Here is a 15,211-nt window from a genome sequence, read left to right as displayed (position 1 = left end):
ACACACAGCAAATTGAACAAAGGCCATGCTGACACAGGAAGGGATTGGATTTCTGGCCTATCTCAATCAGCAGTAAGGCCCAATAGAAGACTTTGGGACCAGACCTATTGTGTGTTTCCTAGCTAGAGACCCCTGCGTAGGTCATTCCCATTCTGGCCTCAGTTTCCCCATGTGTGCACTTCAGATAGCGGGTGTTGATGTTCAGTTGCCCAGTTGCGTCCGACTCTGCTTCACCATGGACTGCAACATGCCCGGCCGCCCTGTCCCTCACAAGCTCACATCTATTGCATCCATGATGCTATCCAGCCAGCTATCTTATCCTCTAACACCCTCTCCTTCTGCCCTCAGTCTTTCCCAGCATCAGGGACTTTTCCAATGAGTCAGCTGTTCACATCAGATGACCAAAATACTGGAGCCTCAGCTTCAGCATCAGTCCTCCCAACAAGTATTCAGGGTTGATTTCCCTTAAGATTGACTGGTTTGCTCTCCTTGCTGCCCAAGTAACTCTCAGGAGTCTTCTCTAACACCACCATTCGAAGCCATCAATTCTTTGCTGCTCTGCCTTCTTCACAGTTCAGCTCTCACAACCAAACGTGACCACTGGGCAGGCGGTCTTCATCAGATGGATCAGTGTTAGGAGGAAGGAAGGGGCAGGGGAGGAGGAGCACACCTACACAGCATCTCTAGGGAGAGTCCCAGGGTGTGTCTATTGCAGAGCCCACCAATGGCCTCCCCACCGGTCCATATGCCCAGGCCCCCCAGAAAGGCCTCTGTCAACCAGCCTGTCCCCAAACGCCGTCCCAGCCACCCACTATCATGGCACAGAGGGGTAAGAGGCAGATACACGGCTGGGAGGTCACACCCACTGGAATCTGGGAAGACTTCCCGGAGAGGGACGTTGGTACTGGCCTTGGAAGGAAGAACAGTAGGAGGTGAGGGAAGAGAACTCCAGGCAGAGGGGACAGCGTGAACAAAGGCATAGATGTGTGACAGTGCAAGGGAGTGCACCAGTTACTGGCCCTGGCACTACGCGAATTAAGACGCTGAGGTGAATTAACACTTACTGAGCCACGTACTGTTCTAGCTCCTAGAGATACACCACTAAACAAAGAGCTCTTCACAAGAGAGGTGGTGTGGTAGTGTAGTTATAAGCTTGGGGTTGGGAGCCACTCTACCTAGGGTTGAATTACTACCTGTGTGATCTTAGGCAAACTACTTAACCTCTCTGTGCCTTAGCTTCCTCATGTGTAAAACAGATGAGTAACAGGTAACCTCATAAGTTTGTGTGACATAAACTATGGTGATGCATTGAAGGTGCCTAGAACTGTGCCCGGCTCATTAAGAGCTAGCTGATGGTATTCCTAAAAGGCTGGACCACCCCCATCTCTGTCCCAGTGCCTAGCTGCAAAACCCCATAGCCGGCGGGAACGGGCAGCAGCGCCCCCTCCTGGCCACAGAGAGAAAGAAGGGCGTCCTCCGGGTCCTCCCCGCCCTCTTCCTGCAGGCTTACTGAGAAGCCTAAGGAATTACTCCACCAGCCCAGGTTCACAGAGCGCTGCTCCCGAGGTCGGCTCTGCGCACGCACTTCACCAGGCAGGTAAATTAGATCGTCTCATCTAATTTTCAAACAGCTCTCTGAGGCAGACACATTTACTGCTTCCCTTTCATCAGGGGCGAAACTGAGGCTCCCGGAAGGTCGAGTCCCTTGTTCCAAGCCATTCGGCGAGGGAGCGGCGGGGCGTGAAGGTAGGCGAGTATGACTGTCCCCAGCCTCGGCTCGGTTAGCCGGGCAGCCCGCCCCAATCACTGCGGCGTGTGCACGCCGGTGTGCGCGCCCGTTCTGCGCGCGTGTGCGCGCCCCGGGACCAGTCCCGGGGGCCAGGAGCGCGGACAAGGGCTCGAGAAAAGAGGGGTGGCCCCCGAACTCTCGGGGCGCGAGGGCGGGGCATGTGCCTAGCCCTTGCCCCGCCCACCGGCCCCACCCGCCGACTTCGGTGGGGAGGAGGAGGCGGCGGCGCTGGGCTCCGGGACTCGGCGGCGGCTAAGACCGCGGAGCCGGAGCTGGACGCCGCCGCCGCCGCCACCGCCACCGCCACCTGCGCGGCAGTCATCAAGGTAGGGCGGCCCCGGGCCGCCGGCCATACCTTCCCGGTTTGTGCGATGTGTGCGCGCTGCGCCTCCGGGCTGCAGCGCATGGGGAGGGATGCTGGGGCTCGGCGCACCGCGGGGGACCCGGCGGGGCGCGGGGGACCTGGCTTCCAGCCCCTCCGCGTGACCTTGCACAAAGCACTGCTCCTCTCCAGGCCTCAGTTTCCCCATCGGAATAGCCGGCGCAGTGGTGGTACGTTCCTCGCCTGACTGTTAGAGTAGGGGCCGCCTCAGGCTCCAGCCTCCCGACGGCGCGGGGCCCGCATGGGCACTGTCTGCGCAGCCCACCCGGAGTGAGCGCAGCTCATGCTGGGTGTGGCTGGCCGTGCCCGTCAGCCTCCTTCCCGCCCCCCGCTAGCGGCCTGGGTGCCCCGCGGGACCCGTGTGGTACTCGACCCTCTCCTGGCTGAGAAACCTGCTGGACCTCAGCTTCCGGGCACGAGAAATAGGCAGGGGGAGCGGACACCCCCCAGGTCCCTGTGGAGCCGGCCTGGGCATGCAGGGTGGGGCCATCAGAGTCTGCCAGCCAAGTCTACCTCGCGGTCTGGGGCGGCGGGAGCCCTGGGCTGGAGGTAGTGGGGAGCCTTGGCCCCAGACTTGCCTAGACCAGACCTGTGCAAGCACCTGGATTTAGGGAATGGTGCGGAACCTGCCCTCCCCATACCCTTCCCTTCCTTTCCCCACCAGGTGCTGACGCTCAGCTCGGTGTCCCAGCCTGCTGGGATAGGGCTAGGTCCATGCATGGACCCCAGAGGGGCTCCAGCACCGGGAGAGCCATGTCTGGGTGGGGTTGGGTCTGGGACAGAGCAGGTGTCGGAGGGACTGTGTGTGGCTCCAGACTCTCTGTGTAAAGAAGAATCTTGGCATTTGGCCCAGCCCCTTGGTCAGATCCCCTCTGGAAGGTCTTACTGCCCAGTTGCACACCCCTTATTATGGGAATCTCACTAGCTGTAAACAGAGCTAGGATCTGCTAGTCCTGCTCTGAGCACACAGACAACATCTGACTCCTCCCTGCCTCCCAACCTGGGGTAGTCATCTGGACCCTTAAGTCAGTTCACCTCAGGGATAAACAGCCCCACATCCAGCATTGTTTCTCCTGTTGGAGTTGAAGAGAGCCAAGGCGGGACCAGGAAGCTGAGGTGTCTGCCCCAGAGGGGGCAGTAGTCAGCCTGGGGCTTGTTCACAACCCACTTCCTTAGGATTTACCTGCAGGTGAGCAGCTGCCTTAGGTCTGGAGTGAGAGGAGCCAGAGGAGCCTCTCTCCGGACCTTATCCTCTCCTGTCACCCGCCCTGATTGAGGGAGCAGGTTCAGAGCATCAGGCCTGGGCCTTCTGGTCTCCCTTGTCCTCCCACGAGACCTGTCCCTCACCTGGGAGCTTTCTTACAGCCAAAAAAAGGGCGAGGCTGCTGGGGCAGGGGGTGCCCGCTGGATCCGCAGAGGTGTGTGAGCAGAGGTTGGCCAAGCACTTGCTGAGGGTGAGCTACCTTTGACTGCAAGTCTGGGACTCTCAGGCTGAAGTAGCGTGACCACGACCTTACCTTCTGGCCATGGTGGAGCTGCACAGGACTTGAGGCTAGACCACAGATGAGTGTTATTATTCCCTCGTAAAAGCAGACCAAGTATCTGTCCTGTCACTCAAGCGTAGCTCCCTCGCACAGGCTTAAGTGCTCCCTGTGTCTCCTGTCGTCTCTACCTGCGTATAATCCGGGCTTTGTTTTCCTGTTCCACTAGTCCAAGCTGTTTGGACCTTGATTTAGAGGTATGACAGATCCTGGGTATTAAACAGTCATCCTAGGCCAATAATTTTAAAATGCACCATGGAATTATGAAATATCTAAGCTGAAAGGAATCTTAAAAAATCATCTCATTCAACCCCGTCATTTTATAGATAGATATCCTCTGTCCCTGGAGGGGATGTGACTTGTCAAAGATCACACAGCAGACAAGCAACCAAGCCCAGAGATCTTGATTCCAGGACTTTTGTGTGTGTCTGAAAACACATACCATATAGTAAATGAAAGTACTCTATTTATTCCAAAATTAGCAGAAATAAATGTAAAAGGATAAAACTCTATGCTGGTAAAGCTATAGGGATTCTCCAGTAGCATTTAATTTTGCAGGGCAATCTGGCAGCTTGTTCCAAAAGTCCATGAAAATGGTCCTAACTTCCGTTTGCCCCTAGCCTTCCACTTCGAGGACTTTCCCCTAAGGAAGTAATTATAGGAGAGATGAGTGTAATGCTGTTATTTACAAGAAGTTATCTTATGGTAAAGAAGTGTTTGGTGTTTTACTACAGCTGAATAAGCATTTATTTTAAAAAGTACAGCTTTTAAAATAATGATACTGAAGTTTCCATTACCAGAGTCTGGCTAACACAGGAGCAGTGTGGTCCAGAGGAAAAGCCACAAGACTCATGTCAGCATAGAGTCAGCGAAGGTTCTTCCTCACCCCATCCTGTGATCTCAGGTCAATTCCTGCCCTCTTCTGTACCTCACTTCCCCTACCTGTGAAGTGGGGTAGATTCAGTGATTGCTGAATTTCCTTGAGCTCTGGACAACTCACGTTCTAAACTGGCAAATCTCTGTAGCAAAAGCCTTTATTAGGAGGAGCAGGGAACACAAGGATAACCAAAGAATGTTCCAGCCTCCCTACCCCATGACCCCATCATTAAATAAATCCTCTTAGAGGCAAACAACTAGCTAGCATTTTTCTTCTAGGAAAGGGGTTTCCCTCAGGCTTAGAGCTTTGTTATCTTGAAATGGCCAGAACCTGGATTATTTTAGGGGACAGATATTTTCCAGGAGGATCAGAAAATAATTCACCAAGATTCTCCATGTATTATTTTATGTTGCCTCCTTCAGAACAGATTATATGTGTTTAGCAATCACACCTATTATGAAGGGCCAGGAGTTGGGGAGCAAACATTTACTGGAAACCTACTTTGTACTACCCCTTGAGGTGCCTCCCAGGGGCCTGAAGGCCACCATGGGAAATGTATTAAGTTAAACTATGTGAAAAGGCCAATATCTGGCTACTTTTGACTTACAAGAAATGGCCATTTTATTTGGTTCAGCCTAAATGGAAAAAGATATAATTAAAAAGCACTGTGTTCCTTACCATATAATTGAGAGATTGGCAGGGTGTGGTGGGGGAAAGAGTGATTAGATTACTGTGTAAGCTCAGAGAAGTCATGGAGGAAGAACATGGGAGCCTTGCCTTGAATTATCAATAACAATAATAATAAGCTAATATTCATTGAGTAGCTACCACCTGCCTGATTGTCCTAAGGGCTTCACATTTGATCATTCAACCTTTCATTTATTAAACACCTCCACTGCACTAGGTTATTTTCTAGGTATGGTGAGGAGGGGTTCTTGACAGTAAACAAAATAAACTAAAAAAAATCTGTCTTAAAGGAGCTTACAGTCTGATAGGAAAAGAAGACAAACAATAAAATAGGTGGTGATAAATGAGATGGAGCAAATAAAACATAAGAGGATATTTCAAGTGTGTGAGGGAGAATGAAAGGGAAGAGTTGTGGTTTCAAATAGTTGGTGGGGAGAATCACTGAGAAGGTGACCTTTGGGAGAAGGCTTGGCTGATTCCTGGGGGAAGTGCTATCCAGATGGAAGGAATGACCAGTGCAAAAGCCCTAAGGTAGGACCATGCTTGGCACCTTCAGGAAGAGCAGACTAGCGTAGTGGTAAGAGGAAGAGGATACAGGTGAGGGAGGCCCATGGTCAGATTGTGTACCCCGTCTCATGCAGTATGGTATTCGGTAAGTTTGAGGGAGGTACGATTTTTCTCTTTTTCATTTAAAAGAACAGAGATACAGAGAGTTTCAGTAACTTGGTGAAACATTGTTTCATAGAGGAGCTAGGGCTTTTTGTCAAGCCTAGTTAGGAGCCTTGCCTGGAGAATCCCATGGATGGAGGAGCCTGGAAGGCTGCAGTCCATGGGGTCGCTGAGGGTCAGGCACGACTGAGTGACTTCACTTTCACTTTTCACTTTCATGCACTGGAGAAGGAAATGGCAACCCACTCCAGTGTTCTCGCCTGGAGAATCCCAGGGACGGGGGAGCCTGGTGGGCTGCCGTCTCTGGGGTCGCGCAGAGTCGGACACAACTGACGCTGCTTAGCAGCAGCAGCAGGAGCCGTGGAAAGCTTTGAACAAGGAAAGAGCATGGCCACATGTGAGTGTTGCTGCGATTCTTTTGGGTACAGAGAAAAGGCTGTGGACAGAGTCTAGGGCTGGAATGATGAAGCTAGACCAGGGCAGCATGAACCATTGAACATGGGGGCAGAGGATCTGCCGAGCTTGGCCCTTGGGATGAAATAGGAATCCAAGCCAGAGGAGGAGGAAGCCATGCTGGCTTTGGGCCTTCTTTATTTCAGTCAGTTCAGTTCAGTCGCTCAGTCATGTCCGACTCTTTGTGACCCCATGGACTGCAGCACACCAGGCCTCCCAACTCCCGGAGTTTACTCAAACTCATGTCCATTGAGTCAGTGATGCCATCCAACCATCTCATCCCCTTCTCCTCCTGCCTTCAATCATTCCCAGCATGAGGTCGTTTCAAATGAGTTGGTTCTTGGCATAAGGTGGCCAAAGTATTGGAGTTTCAGCTTCAGCATCAGTCCTTCCAATGAATATTCAGGACTGGTTTCCTTTAGGATGGACTGGTTGAATCTCCTTGCAATCCAAGGGATTCTCAAGAGTCTTCTCCAACACCACAGTTCAAAAGTATTCATCTTCTGCACTCAGCTTTCTTTATAGTCCAACTCTCACATCCATACATGACTACTGGAAAACCCATAGCTTTGACTAGACGGACCTTTATTGGCAAAGTAATGTCTCTGCTTTTCAATATGCTGTCTAGGTTGGTCATAACTTTTCTTCCAGGGAGCAAGCGTCTTAATTTCATGGCTGCATAACTTTTCTTCCAAGGAGCAAGCGTCTTTTAATTTCATGGCTGCAGTCACCATCTGCAGTGATTTTGGAGACCCCCAAAATTAAGTCTGTCACTGTTTCCATTGCTTCCACATCAATTTGCCATGAAGTAATGGGACCAAATGCCATGATCTTTGTTTTCTGAATGTTGAACTTTAAGCCAACTTTTTCACTCTCCTTTTCACTTTCATCAAGAGGCTCTTTAGTTCCTCTTCACTTTCTACCATAAGGGTGGTGTTATCTGCATATCTGAGGTTATTGATATTTCTCCTGGCAATCTTAATTCTAGCTTGTGCTTCATCCAGTCCAGCATTTCTCATGATATACTCTGCATATAAGTCAAATAAGCAGGGTGACAATATACAGCCTTGACAATTTGGAACCAGTCTGTTGTTCCATGTCCAGTTCTAACTGTTGCTTCTTGAATTACATACAGATTTCTCAGGAGGCAGGTCACATGGTCTGGTATTCCCATCTCTTTAAGAATTTTCCACAGTTTGTTGTAATCCACACAGTCTAAGGCTTTGGCAGATTCAATAAGGCAGAAGTAGATGTTTTTCTGGAACTCTCTTGCTTTTTCAATGAGCCAGTGAATGTTGGCAATTGGATCTCTGGTTCCTCTGCCTTTTCTAAATCCAGCTTGAACATTTGGAAGTTCACGGTTCATGTACAGTTGAAGCCTGGCTTGGAGAATTTTGAGCATTACTTTGCTAGCGTGTGAGATGAGTGCAGTTATGCAGTAGTTTGAACATTCTTTGGCATTGCCTCTCTTTGGGATTGGATGAAAACTGACCTTTTTCAGTCCTGTGACTACTGCTGAGTTTTCCAAATTTGCTGGCATATTGAGTGCAGCACTTTCACAGCATCATCTTCTAGGATTCGAAATAACTCAACTGGAATTCTATAACCTCCACTATCTTTGTTCCTAGTGATGCTTCCTAAGGCCCACATGGCTTCATATTCCAGGATGTCTGGCTCTAAGTGAGTGATCACACCATCGTGATTATCTGGGTCGTGAAGATCTTTTTACAGTTCTTCTTTGTATTCTTGCCACCTCTTTTTAATATCTTCTGCTCCTGTTAGGTCCATACAATTTCTGTCCTTTATTAAGCCCATCTTTGCATGAAATGTTCCCTTGGTATCTCTAATTTTCTTGAAGAGATCTCTAGTCTTTCCCATTCTATTGTTTTCCTCTATTTCTTTGCACCGATCACTAAGGAAGGCTTTCTTCTGTCTCCTTGCTATTCTTTGGAACTCTGCATTCATGTGGGTATATCTTTCCTTTTCTCCTTTGCCTTTCTCTTCTCTTCTTTTCGCAGCTATTTGTAAGGCCTCCTCAGAAAGCATTTTGCCTTTTTACACTTCTTTTTCCTGGGGACGGTCTTGATCCCTCCGTCAATAGTTCTTTGTCACGAACCTCCATCCATAGTTCTTCAGGTACTCTGTCTATCATATCTAATCCCTTGAACCTATTTCTCACTTCTACTGTATATCGTAAGGGATTTGATTTAGGTCATATCTGAATGGTCTAGTGATTTTCTCTACTTTCTTCAGTTTAAGTCTGAATTTGGCAATAAGGAGTTCCTGATCTGAGCCACAGTCAGTTCCCAGTCTTGTTTTTGCTGACTGTATAGAGCTTCTCCATCTTTGGCTGCAAAGAATATAATAGATCTGATTTTGGTGTTAACAAATACTTAATAGCACCTCTTTTGTTTCAGGCACCATCTAAGATTTTAACTGGCCCAGTCAATCTTCAAAACAATCTATAGAATAGTTACTATTACTTATTATTTTTAATGGGTGTATTATATTATATATGAATTATGTCTCAATGAAGTTAATTTGCCAAGAAAGTATATTTGTTTTTTCTGTTATAAATACTTGATGATAATAGAGAATTTAGAAAAAAAAGAGAGGAAAAACAAAATAAATCACTCAGTCTTCTCTTTTTATCTCAGATAATCAATATAAATATTTTAGTCGTGTCTACTTCATCTCTTTTTCTACTGTCATCCCCATTTCGCAGATAAGGACACTAAGGCCCAGAGTGGTTGGGCAGCTTGACTGGGGTCAGACATTTGGACCCATATCATCTGACTCCAGTGTTCAGGGTCTTAATCACTGAGCTACGTTGCCTGTAGGCAAACTTGAATGTCCATTGGTAAGTTCTGTTGAGAGACACGGCCCCCACTCACCCCACCCCCAGCATCTTTTCACAGACAGGGAAGTTAAGGCCCAGTGAAAGGTGAGGCCTTGTTTGATTAGCATCTCTCAGCCAGCTGGAAGCCAGATATGTGCAATCTCATTCTAAGAAGAAACTGGGAGCTGAGGATTTGTAGGGTTGATGTGACAGCTGCTTCCAGCATGGCCTTGAGCCCAGAGCTTGCAGGGGGCTGGCAGGTGCCATGACCTTCGCATACAGAGTGCTGGGCATTTCCAGGGCAGCCTGTCTTCCCTGCGCCCAAGAGTCTCAGCCCTCCCGCAGGCCTTGCTGGGAGGTGACCGGAGTAGGGAGGGAGAGTTGGGACCTTGCCAAGCCTGCAGGCCCCCTGGGAGTTGTCTCTGGTACTCTGACTGTGCATTTGTTTCTGGCGCTGGTGCCAGCAAACTCCCCGGGCCGCCTGCTGCCAGGGATGCAGCCTTGGCTTCCCAACCCAGCACCGCCACTGGGGGAGCTTCAGGCCGGGATCCTTCTCTCCCCACCTGCAGGACGAAGGAAATGGAGATGGAAAGTTCTGGCACAGGGCATAGCGCATGGAAGAGCTCAGTGGAGAGCTAACTGCTCTTGCTGTTCCTAGGGCTACCCCAGGGCGTTGGCCCAGGCGAGGGGACTAAGTCTTCCCAGCCAGAGCCCCCTCCTAGTGCTCCCCTTCACACCTGCTTGGCCAGGGAAGCCTAGCCAGTGCAGGAGGAGATGGAAGTGAACCCCAAGCAGAGGCTTAGAGTCTAAGATGGCAAAGCAGCAAGGAACACAGTGGAGCAAAGGAGCCTTCTGAAGAGGCAGACCTGTCCTGGCCAGTGACATGCTCTGTAGGCAGGTCCTGTCCCTTCTTTATACCCCTTGTCCTCTACTGTAAAGTGGGGAGGGCATTTCCTGCCTTAATAATGGCAACCATCGTCATTCCATCTATTGAGATCTGTTATCCTTCAGCAGCCACTATTGAGGTTTTACTGTGTCTGGGGAGTAAGAATGGTAATAAACCAGACCCATCAGTGCCTTCAAGGGCACGCATTCTGATGAGGGGCTCAGTTCAGATAGGGAAACCCCAGAGCTATGGGCCCTCAAGGAGGAGTATCTAATGCAGCCTGGGGAGGCCGGTAGAGTGGGGAGGCTGCCTGGAGGAAGTGATGCTTGGGCCAGGTTGTTAGTAGGATTTGAAGTTGGCCAAACTCTGAAGGGGAGAGAAGCAAGAAAGGTCAATGGGTAAATTGCCCCACCTCTGAGCCTCAGTCTCCTCATCTGTAAAATGGGGATAATAAACACCTGCTTTGCTTAATGAGTACGGTAGTTATGAGTTCCAAAACTGGACAGAGAGCATGCAAACACTCAATGAACTATGAATGCCAGGCCCCTGTTCTCTGTTGTTTACTGTGCTATCTTAAGTCCCCAGGGCTTAGGGAAATATCAAGGCAGCATCTGAGTCCAGGAGAACATTCGGTCTGTTCTGAAAGTTCTGTGGTCAAGCCCAGCAGGGACAGACAGCCACCATTCACCTCATACCCCTTGATTTAAGAGTTCTAGAGTGTTTCTGTGCTGGGGTGTGGCTGTGCTTTGAGGAGGCCCCGAGGGCGACTGCGATCCAGTCACAGTCCTGTCCTGAGGAAGGGGGGGCAGGTGTCCCTCGGAACCTCTCAGGCCATAAGCACTGCACCCTGCTAGAGGCTGGGCACCCAGGCCAGGCCTCAGGGACCTGACCAAGGGGTGCTGTAGGGACCTGCCAGGTGAAGGGATGGAGAGGATGGGGGGCACCGTGAGGTCACCAGGAAGAAACCAGCTTGTGTAGTGAGAGGTCTGCAAATTTGTCTCACCTGGAAAATCAAGGAAGAGAGCAGTGTACAGAGTGAGCCCATTTTGGTTTGAATATGAAGAAAGACTAGATCTACACACTCATAACTACAGAAAAATTTTCAGACCGACACACATCAAGCTGGTTGATTATCACTAGATGGCAAAATTTTGTTTCCTTTTTTCTGCATTTTGAATTTTTTTGTGATAGACGTTTTGTTTCTGTGAAGAGGTGGCTGTATGTAATGTGTGCTGAAATGGAATGTCGATGGTGTAGTCATCCAGCCAGGCTCCTGTCGCCAGGCTGGAGGGTTAAGGAGGCACCCACAGTATGGTAAAGCCTGGAGAATGGGTCCTCAGTGCTGGTCTTCCAGAACAATTGAGGGCAGGGGCCAGGGATGGCTTGATGTAGGTGTCACACAGGAGGAGAGGTCTCCGGGGGTCTCCAGAGTAGTTCCCATGGCTCTCTTTTGGGACAAAGACTAAAAGTTTAGGTAAGGAGTCAGCATTGTGACTAACTGCCCAGACCCAGGGACCCCGGGCAACATCAGCAGAAGCATAGAGTCAGATCCAGAGAAGTGAGGGTCCTGCTGGAGTTTGGGCCACCCCCCGGCCCCACTTCCCCCCTTCAAGTGGGACTGGGCCAGCTGCAAGTGGTTCAGAGGCCGCCAGCCTGGGGAGGAGCCTGTGCTTTCAGATTCCGTGATGCTTCAGGCTTCCGCCTCAGCGTGCCAGACCCCAGAAGACCCTTCGTCCTCAGTGATGTGCATTCTCAGTCTTTGTCCCTGGGACTCTCACAAACTGTCCCACCTCTTTGCAAAGAGAATAGAAAAATCGAGCTACTGTGCTATTTCATGGAGAAGGCAATGGCACCCCACTCCAGTACTCCTGCCTGGAAAATCCCATGGACAGAGGAGCCTGGTGGGCTGCAGTCCATGGGGTCGCTAAGAGTCAGACACAACTGAATGACTTCACTTTCACTTTTCATTTTCATGCATTGGAGAAGGAAATGGCAACCCACTCCAGTGTTCTTGCCTGGAGAATCCCAGGGATGGGAGAGCATGGTGGGCTGCCATCTATGGGGTCGCACAGAGTCGGACACGACTGAAACGACTTAGCAGCAGCAGCAGTGCTATTTCATGGAATGCAGAGCACCTCCTCTTATAAGATATACCACTATTTCATAATCCATTAGGAAGAAAAAGGGCAAGCAACTAAACCATAAGCTTCATCCCAGTTTCAGAGATGTTAAAAACTGTGTGTCTTAGAATCAGTTAAATACAATATGTGACCAGCCCCTACCCAGATTCTTAATTTACTATATATCCACTCATTTAATACGTGCAGCAACCTTGTAGCTAAATATTCTTGGCCTCTTTCTACAGATGAGGAAACCAGGGCCCAGCGAAGTGGCTTGCAAGATCACACAGTCAGCCAGCTAGCCAGCTAGCATTCGAACCCTGTTTTCACTGGATTCCACCACTTTCTCCTAATCCAACTCCACAAAGACCAGCTCCTGAGCTCTGACTCTTGGGAATAATGTTCAGCAGCGTAAATGTAATGTCAGTGCAGAAATACCCTGGTGGACTGGCTGTTAAATGCCAGGTGCTGTGAGTAATGGGGGGCCTGGAGGAGGGCTGAGGAGCTCGTGGACAGGAAGGAGGCTTGAGAGCTTGCTGGCTGAGTCATTAATCTCATCCTTGTTATGACCATTTCCAAGTGTAGGTTGGCCCATGACCTGCCCTGGAGAGAGACTGCAGAGGCCTGTCCCACACAGATAATGCTACAACCTCACCTAGACTGGCCACTCATTCATTCCCTAAATAAGTAATTCTTCAGTTGAGTTAGTTGAACAAGACCTTTGTTCATGTATTGATCACTTTCCACATCACACAGCTCAGTGCTAGGGATATCAAACAGAGCCAAACAGATAGCCTGGGGGTTGCCCCAGTGAGCTCACAGATCTAAGGAGAGTTTGGCAGTACCCAGAGAGTCCCGCAAAACCTGGAAAAGAGAGGGTTGATGGAGCAAGCAGAGAGGAGAAACGTGCCTAGTCCAGGATCACTGCAGAAGGCTGTTCTAAGGGAAGGACTTTTGAGCTGAGATCTGAAAGATAAGCAGGGGAGTAGCCAGGTGAGGGTGGAACATGAGAATGGAACATTCTAGATCAGAGAAACAGCCTGTGCAAAGGCCCTGAGGCTGAAGGAAATGGACTGTTGAGGAATTCAAAGCCCCAAGTGTCTGTAGCTCAGATCCCTGACCAAGGTGAATCTGGAGAGGCAGAGTGGGCCAGACCCTTCAGGCCTCGCAACGGTGGCCACGGAGTGGCGTGGGCAGATTCCCATCTTTTTTTTTGTTTTTTCGGTTGGGCCTTGTCTTGGTTGTGGCACACAGGCTCTCTAAGTTGTGTCACGCGGGCTTTATTTGCCCTGTGGCATATCGGATCTTAGTTTCCTGACCAGGGGTCAAACCCATGTCCCTTGCATTGGAAGGCAGATTCTTAAACCACTGAATCACCAGGGAAGTTTGAATTTCCATCTTTTGAAAAGATCAGGGGCCAGGTGTTTGGTATCCAAGACTATGTGACCAGGTAAGAACACGGTGGTAGCTGTGGGGATGGTAGCCAGTGTGGATGTTTTAAGAGATGTTTAGGAAATAGAGGAGGGAAGGGTGAATGATGGATTGGCTTTAGATACAAGGAGAAAGAGGCTTCCCAGATGGCTTAGTGTTAAAGAATCCACCTGCCAACGCAGGATAAGTGGGTTGGATCCCTGGTCAGAATGATCCCCTGGAGGAGGAAACAGCAACCCACTCCAGTGTTCCTGCCTGGAGAATCCCATGGGCAGAGGAGCCTAGCAAGCTACAGTCCACAGAGTCACTGAGAGTCATACACCACTGAGCGACTGCGCACGCACACACGTGTAGGACACCGCTGGGATCTCACTTGCCCACTGTGCCTTTCGCAAGGCCTGACTCACAGAGGGAGGGGTACTTGGGGGAGACAGGCAGTAGCGGAAAAGGATCTCACCCTGCGAGTTTTCATCTGTTTTTCGTCTATTTTTTCCCCCAAAGTGTTTAGATATCCTGGTTCTTCCAGCATCAGGGTTTTGCCAGATGATAATGAGAGAAGTCAGGAGGAAGAAAGATTTTATGGTGTTCTTAAGAGTGAGACGACAGACCACAGAACTGGCTGGAAGAGAGAGTGAAGAGAGAATAGGCAGGTTGGGGAGAGAAGGTAGAGGAAGCCAGTGATGGAAGTTCTCACGGGGGGAACTTCAGCCAGTGAAGCCTGGCCTGCTGTACCGGGTTGCTGGGACAAGGAATGGGCGTCACGGTATGCAAATATCACATGGCCCAGACACCATCCTACAAGCTGGCCTTTCAGAAAAACTGGAGCCAAGCCTGAGGGATTATGTTGTCCTGGAGAGGGGTCTCTGGTCCAAAGCTCTCTCCTTGAGCCTGAACCTGTTTTTATTGATCCATCAGGGGTGATGACAGAGGGTGGGTCACATCTGGAAGTGCCAGTAAGCTGGAAGCGGGGAGGGCGTGGTCAGCAAGGGGTGCTTGAACTAGTGACTCTGGAAGCGGGTCGGACTGTTCAGTCGTGGGGCTCGTCTGAAGTCACACAGCTGAGAAGTGACTCCCTGGTGTGGTTTTCTGTGCTGTGGATCCCAGATTTCAGAGGGTGATCCCTTTCACTTATCTTGCTCTCGAGCTGAGAACATGACACCACTTAGTCTGCATCTTGGGAGGATAGTCAGAGCCAGCTGGGGGATGGCTGGCGCTGCATGTGGGAAGACTTCCTGGAAGAGAAAGCATCTAAGCCGGGCCTTGTAGCAGCTGGACACACAGAGTGGTAGGGAGGGAGATGTTGGCAAAGGCACAGCAGAAGCCAAGGGCCGGCGCGGGAAGCACACCGAGCCTGTTGGGGATGTGGTGAACATACAGTCTGGTCTGGCTCAGTCTAAAGGGAATAGTATCAGATGCTGGCCAGACACCAAGGGCAGAGAGGTGGGAGCAGCCTACCCTGGCAGGAAGGAATGTTTTATCACTGACATTGTTTAGAACTGTAGGCACATCATGATAATGAAGCCAGGCTTTTTGTTGA

General features: G+C 50.1%; 1 protein-coding gene across 3 annotated transcripts in view; it reads left to right on the top strand.

Moving 5' to 3' along the window:
* The window catches only part of CORO2A (coronin 2A), a 68,652-nt gene continuing 54,947 nt past the window's right edge, over window positions 1,507–15,211 (top strand). Inside the window, exons 1-2 of one of the 3 annotated variants that reach the window (XM_018052219.1) lie at window positions 1,527–1,597; window positions 1,672–1,746. The gene's annotated coding sequence lies outside the window, so the exon portion shown is untranslated. Of the gene's footprint in view, window positions 1,598–1,671; window positions 1,747–2,035; window positions 2,116–15,211 lie in introns of those variants that run through there. The other 2 variants (XM_018052220.1, XM_018052218.1) reach the window with 2 other exon arrangements.

The sequence above is a fragment of the Capra hircus genome, chromosome 8 (assembly GCF_001704415.2).
Source record: "Capra hircus breed San Clemente chromosome 8, ASM170441v1, whole genome shotgun sequence".
In the NCBI taxonomy this organism is placed as follows: Eukaryota; Metazoa; Chordata; class Mammalia; order Artiodactyla; family Bovidae; genus Capra; species Capra hircus.
Note: the sequence above shows the minus strand (reverse complement) of the source record. Positions and strands in the feature narration are given on the sequence as shown.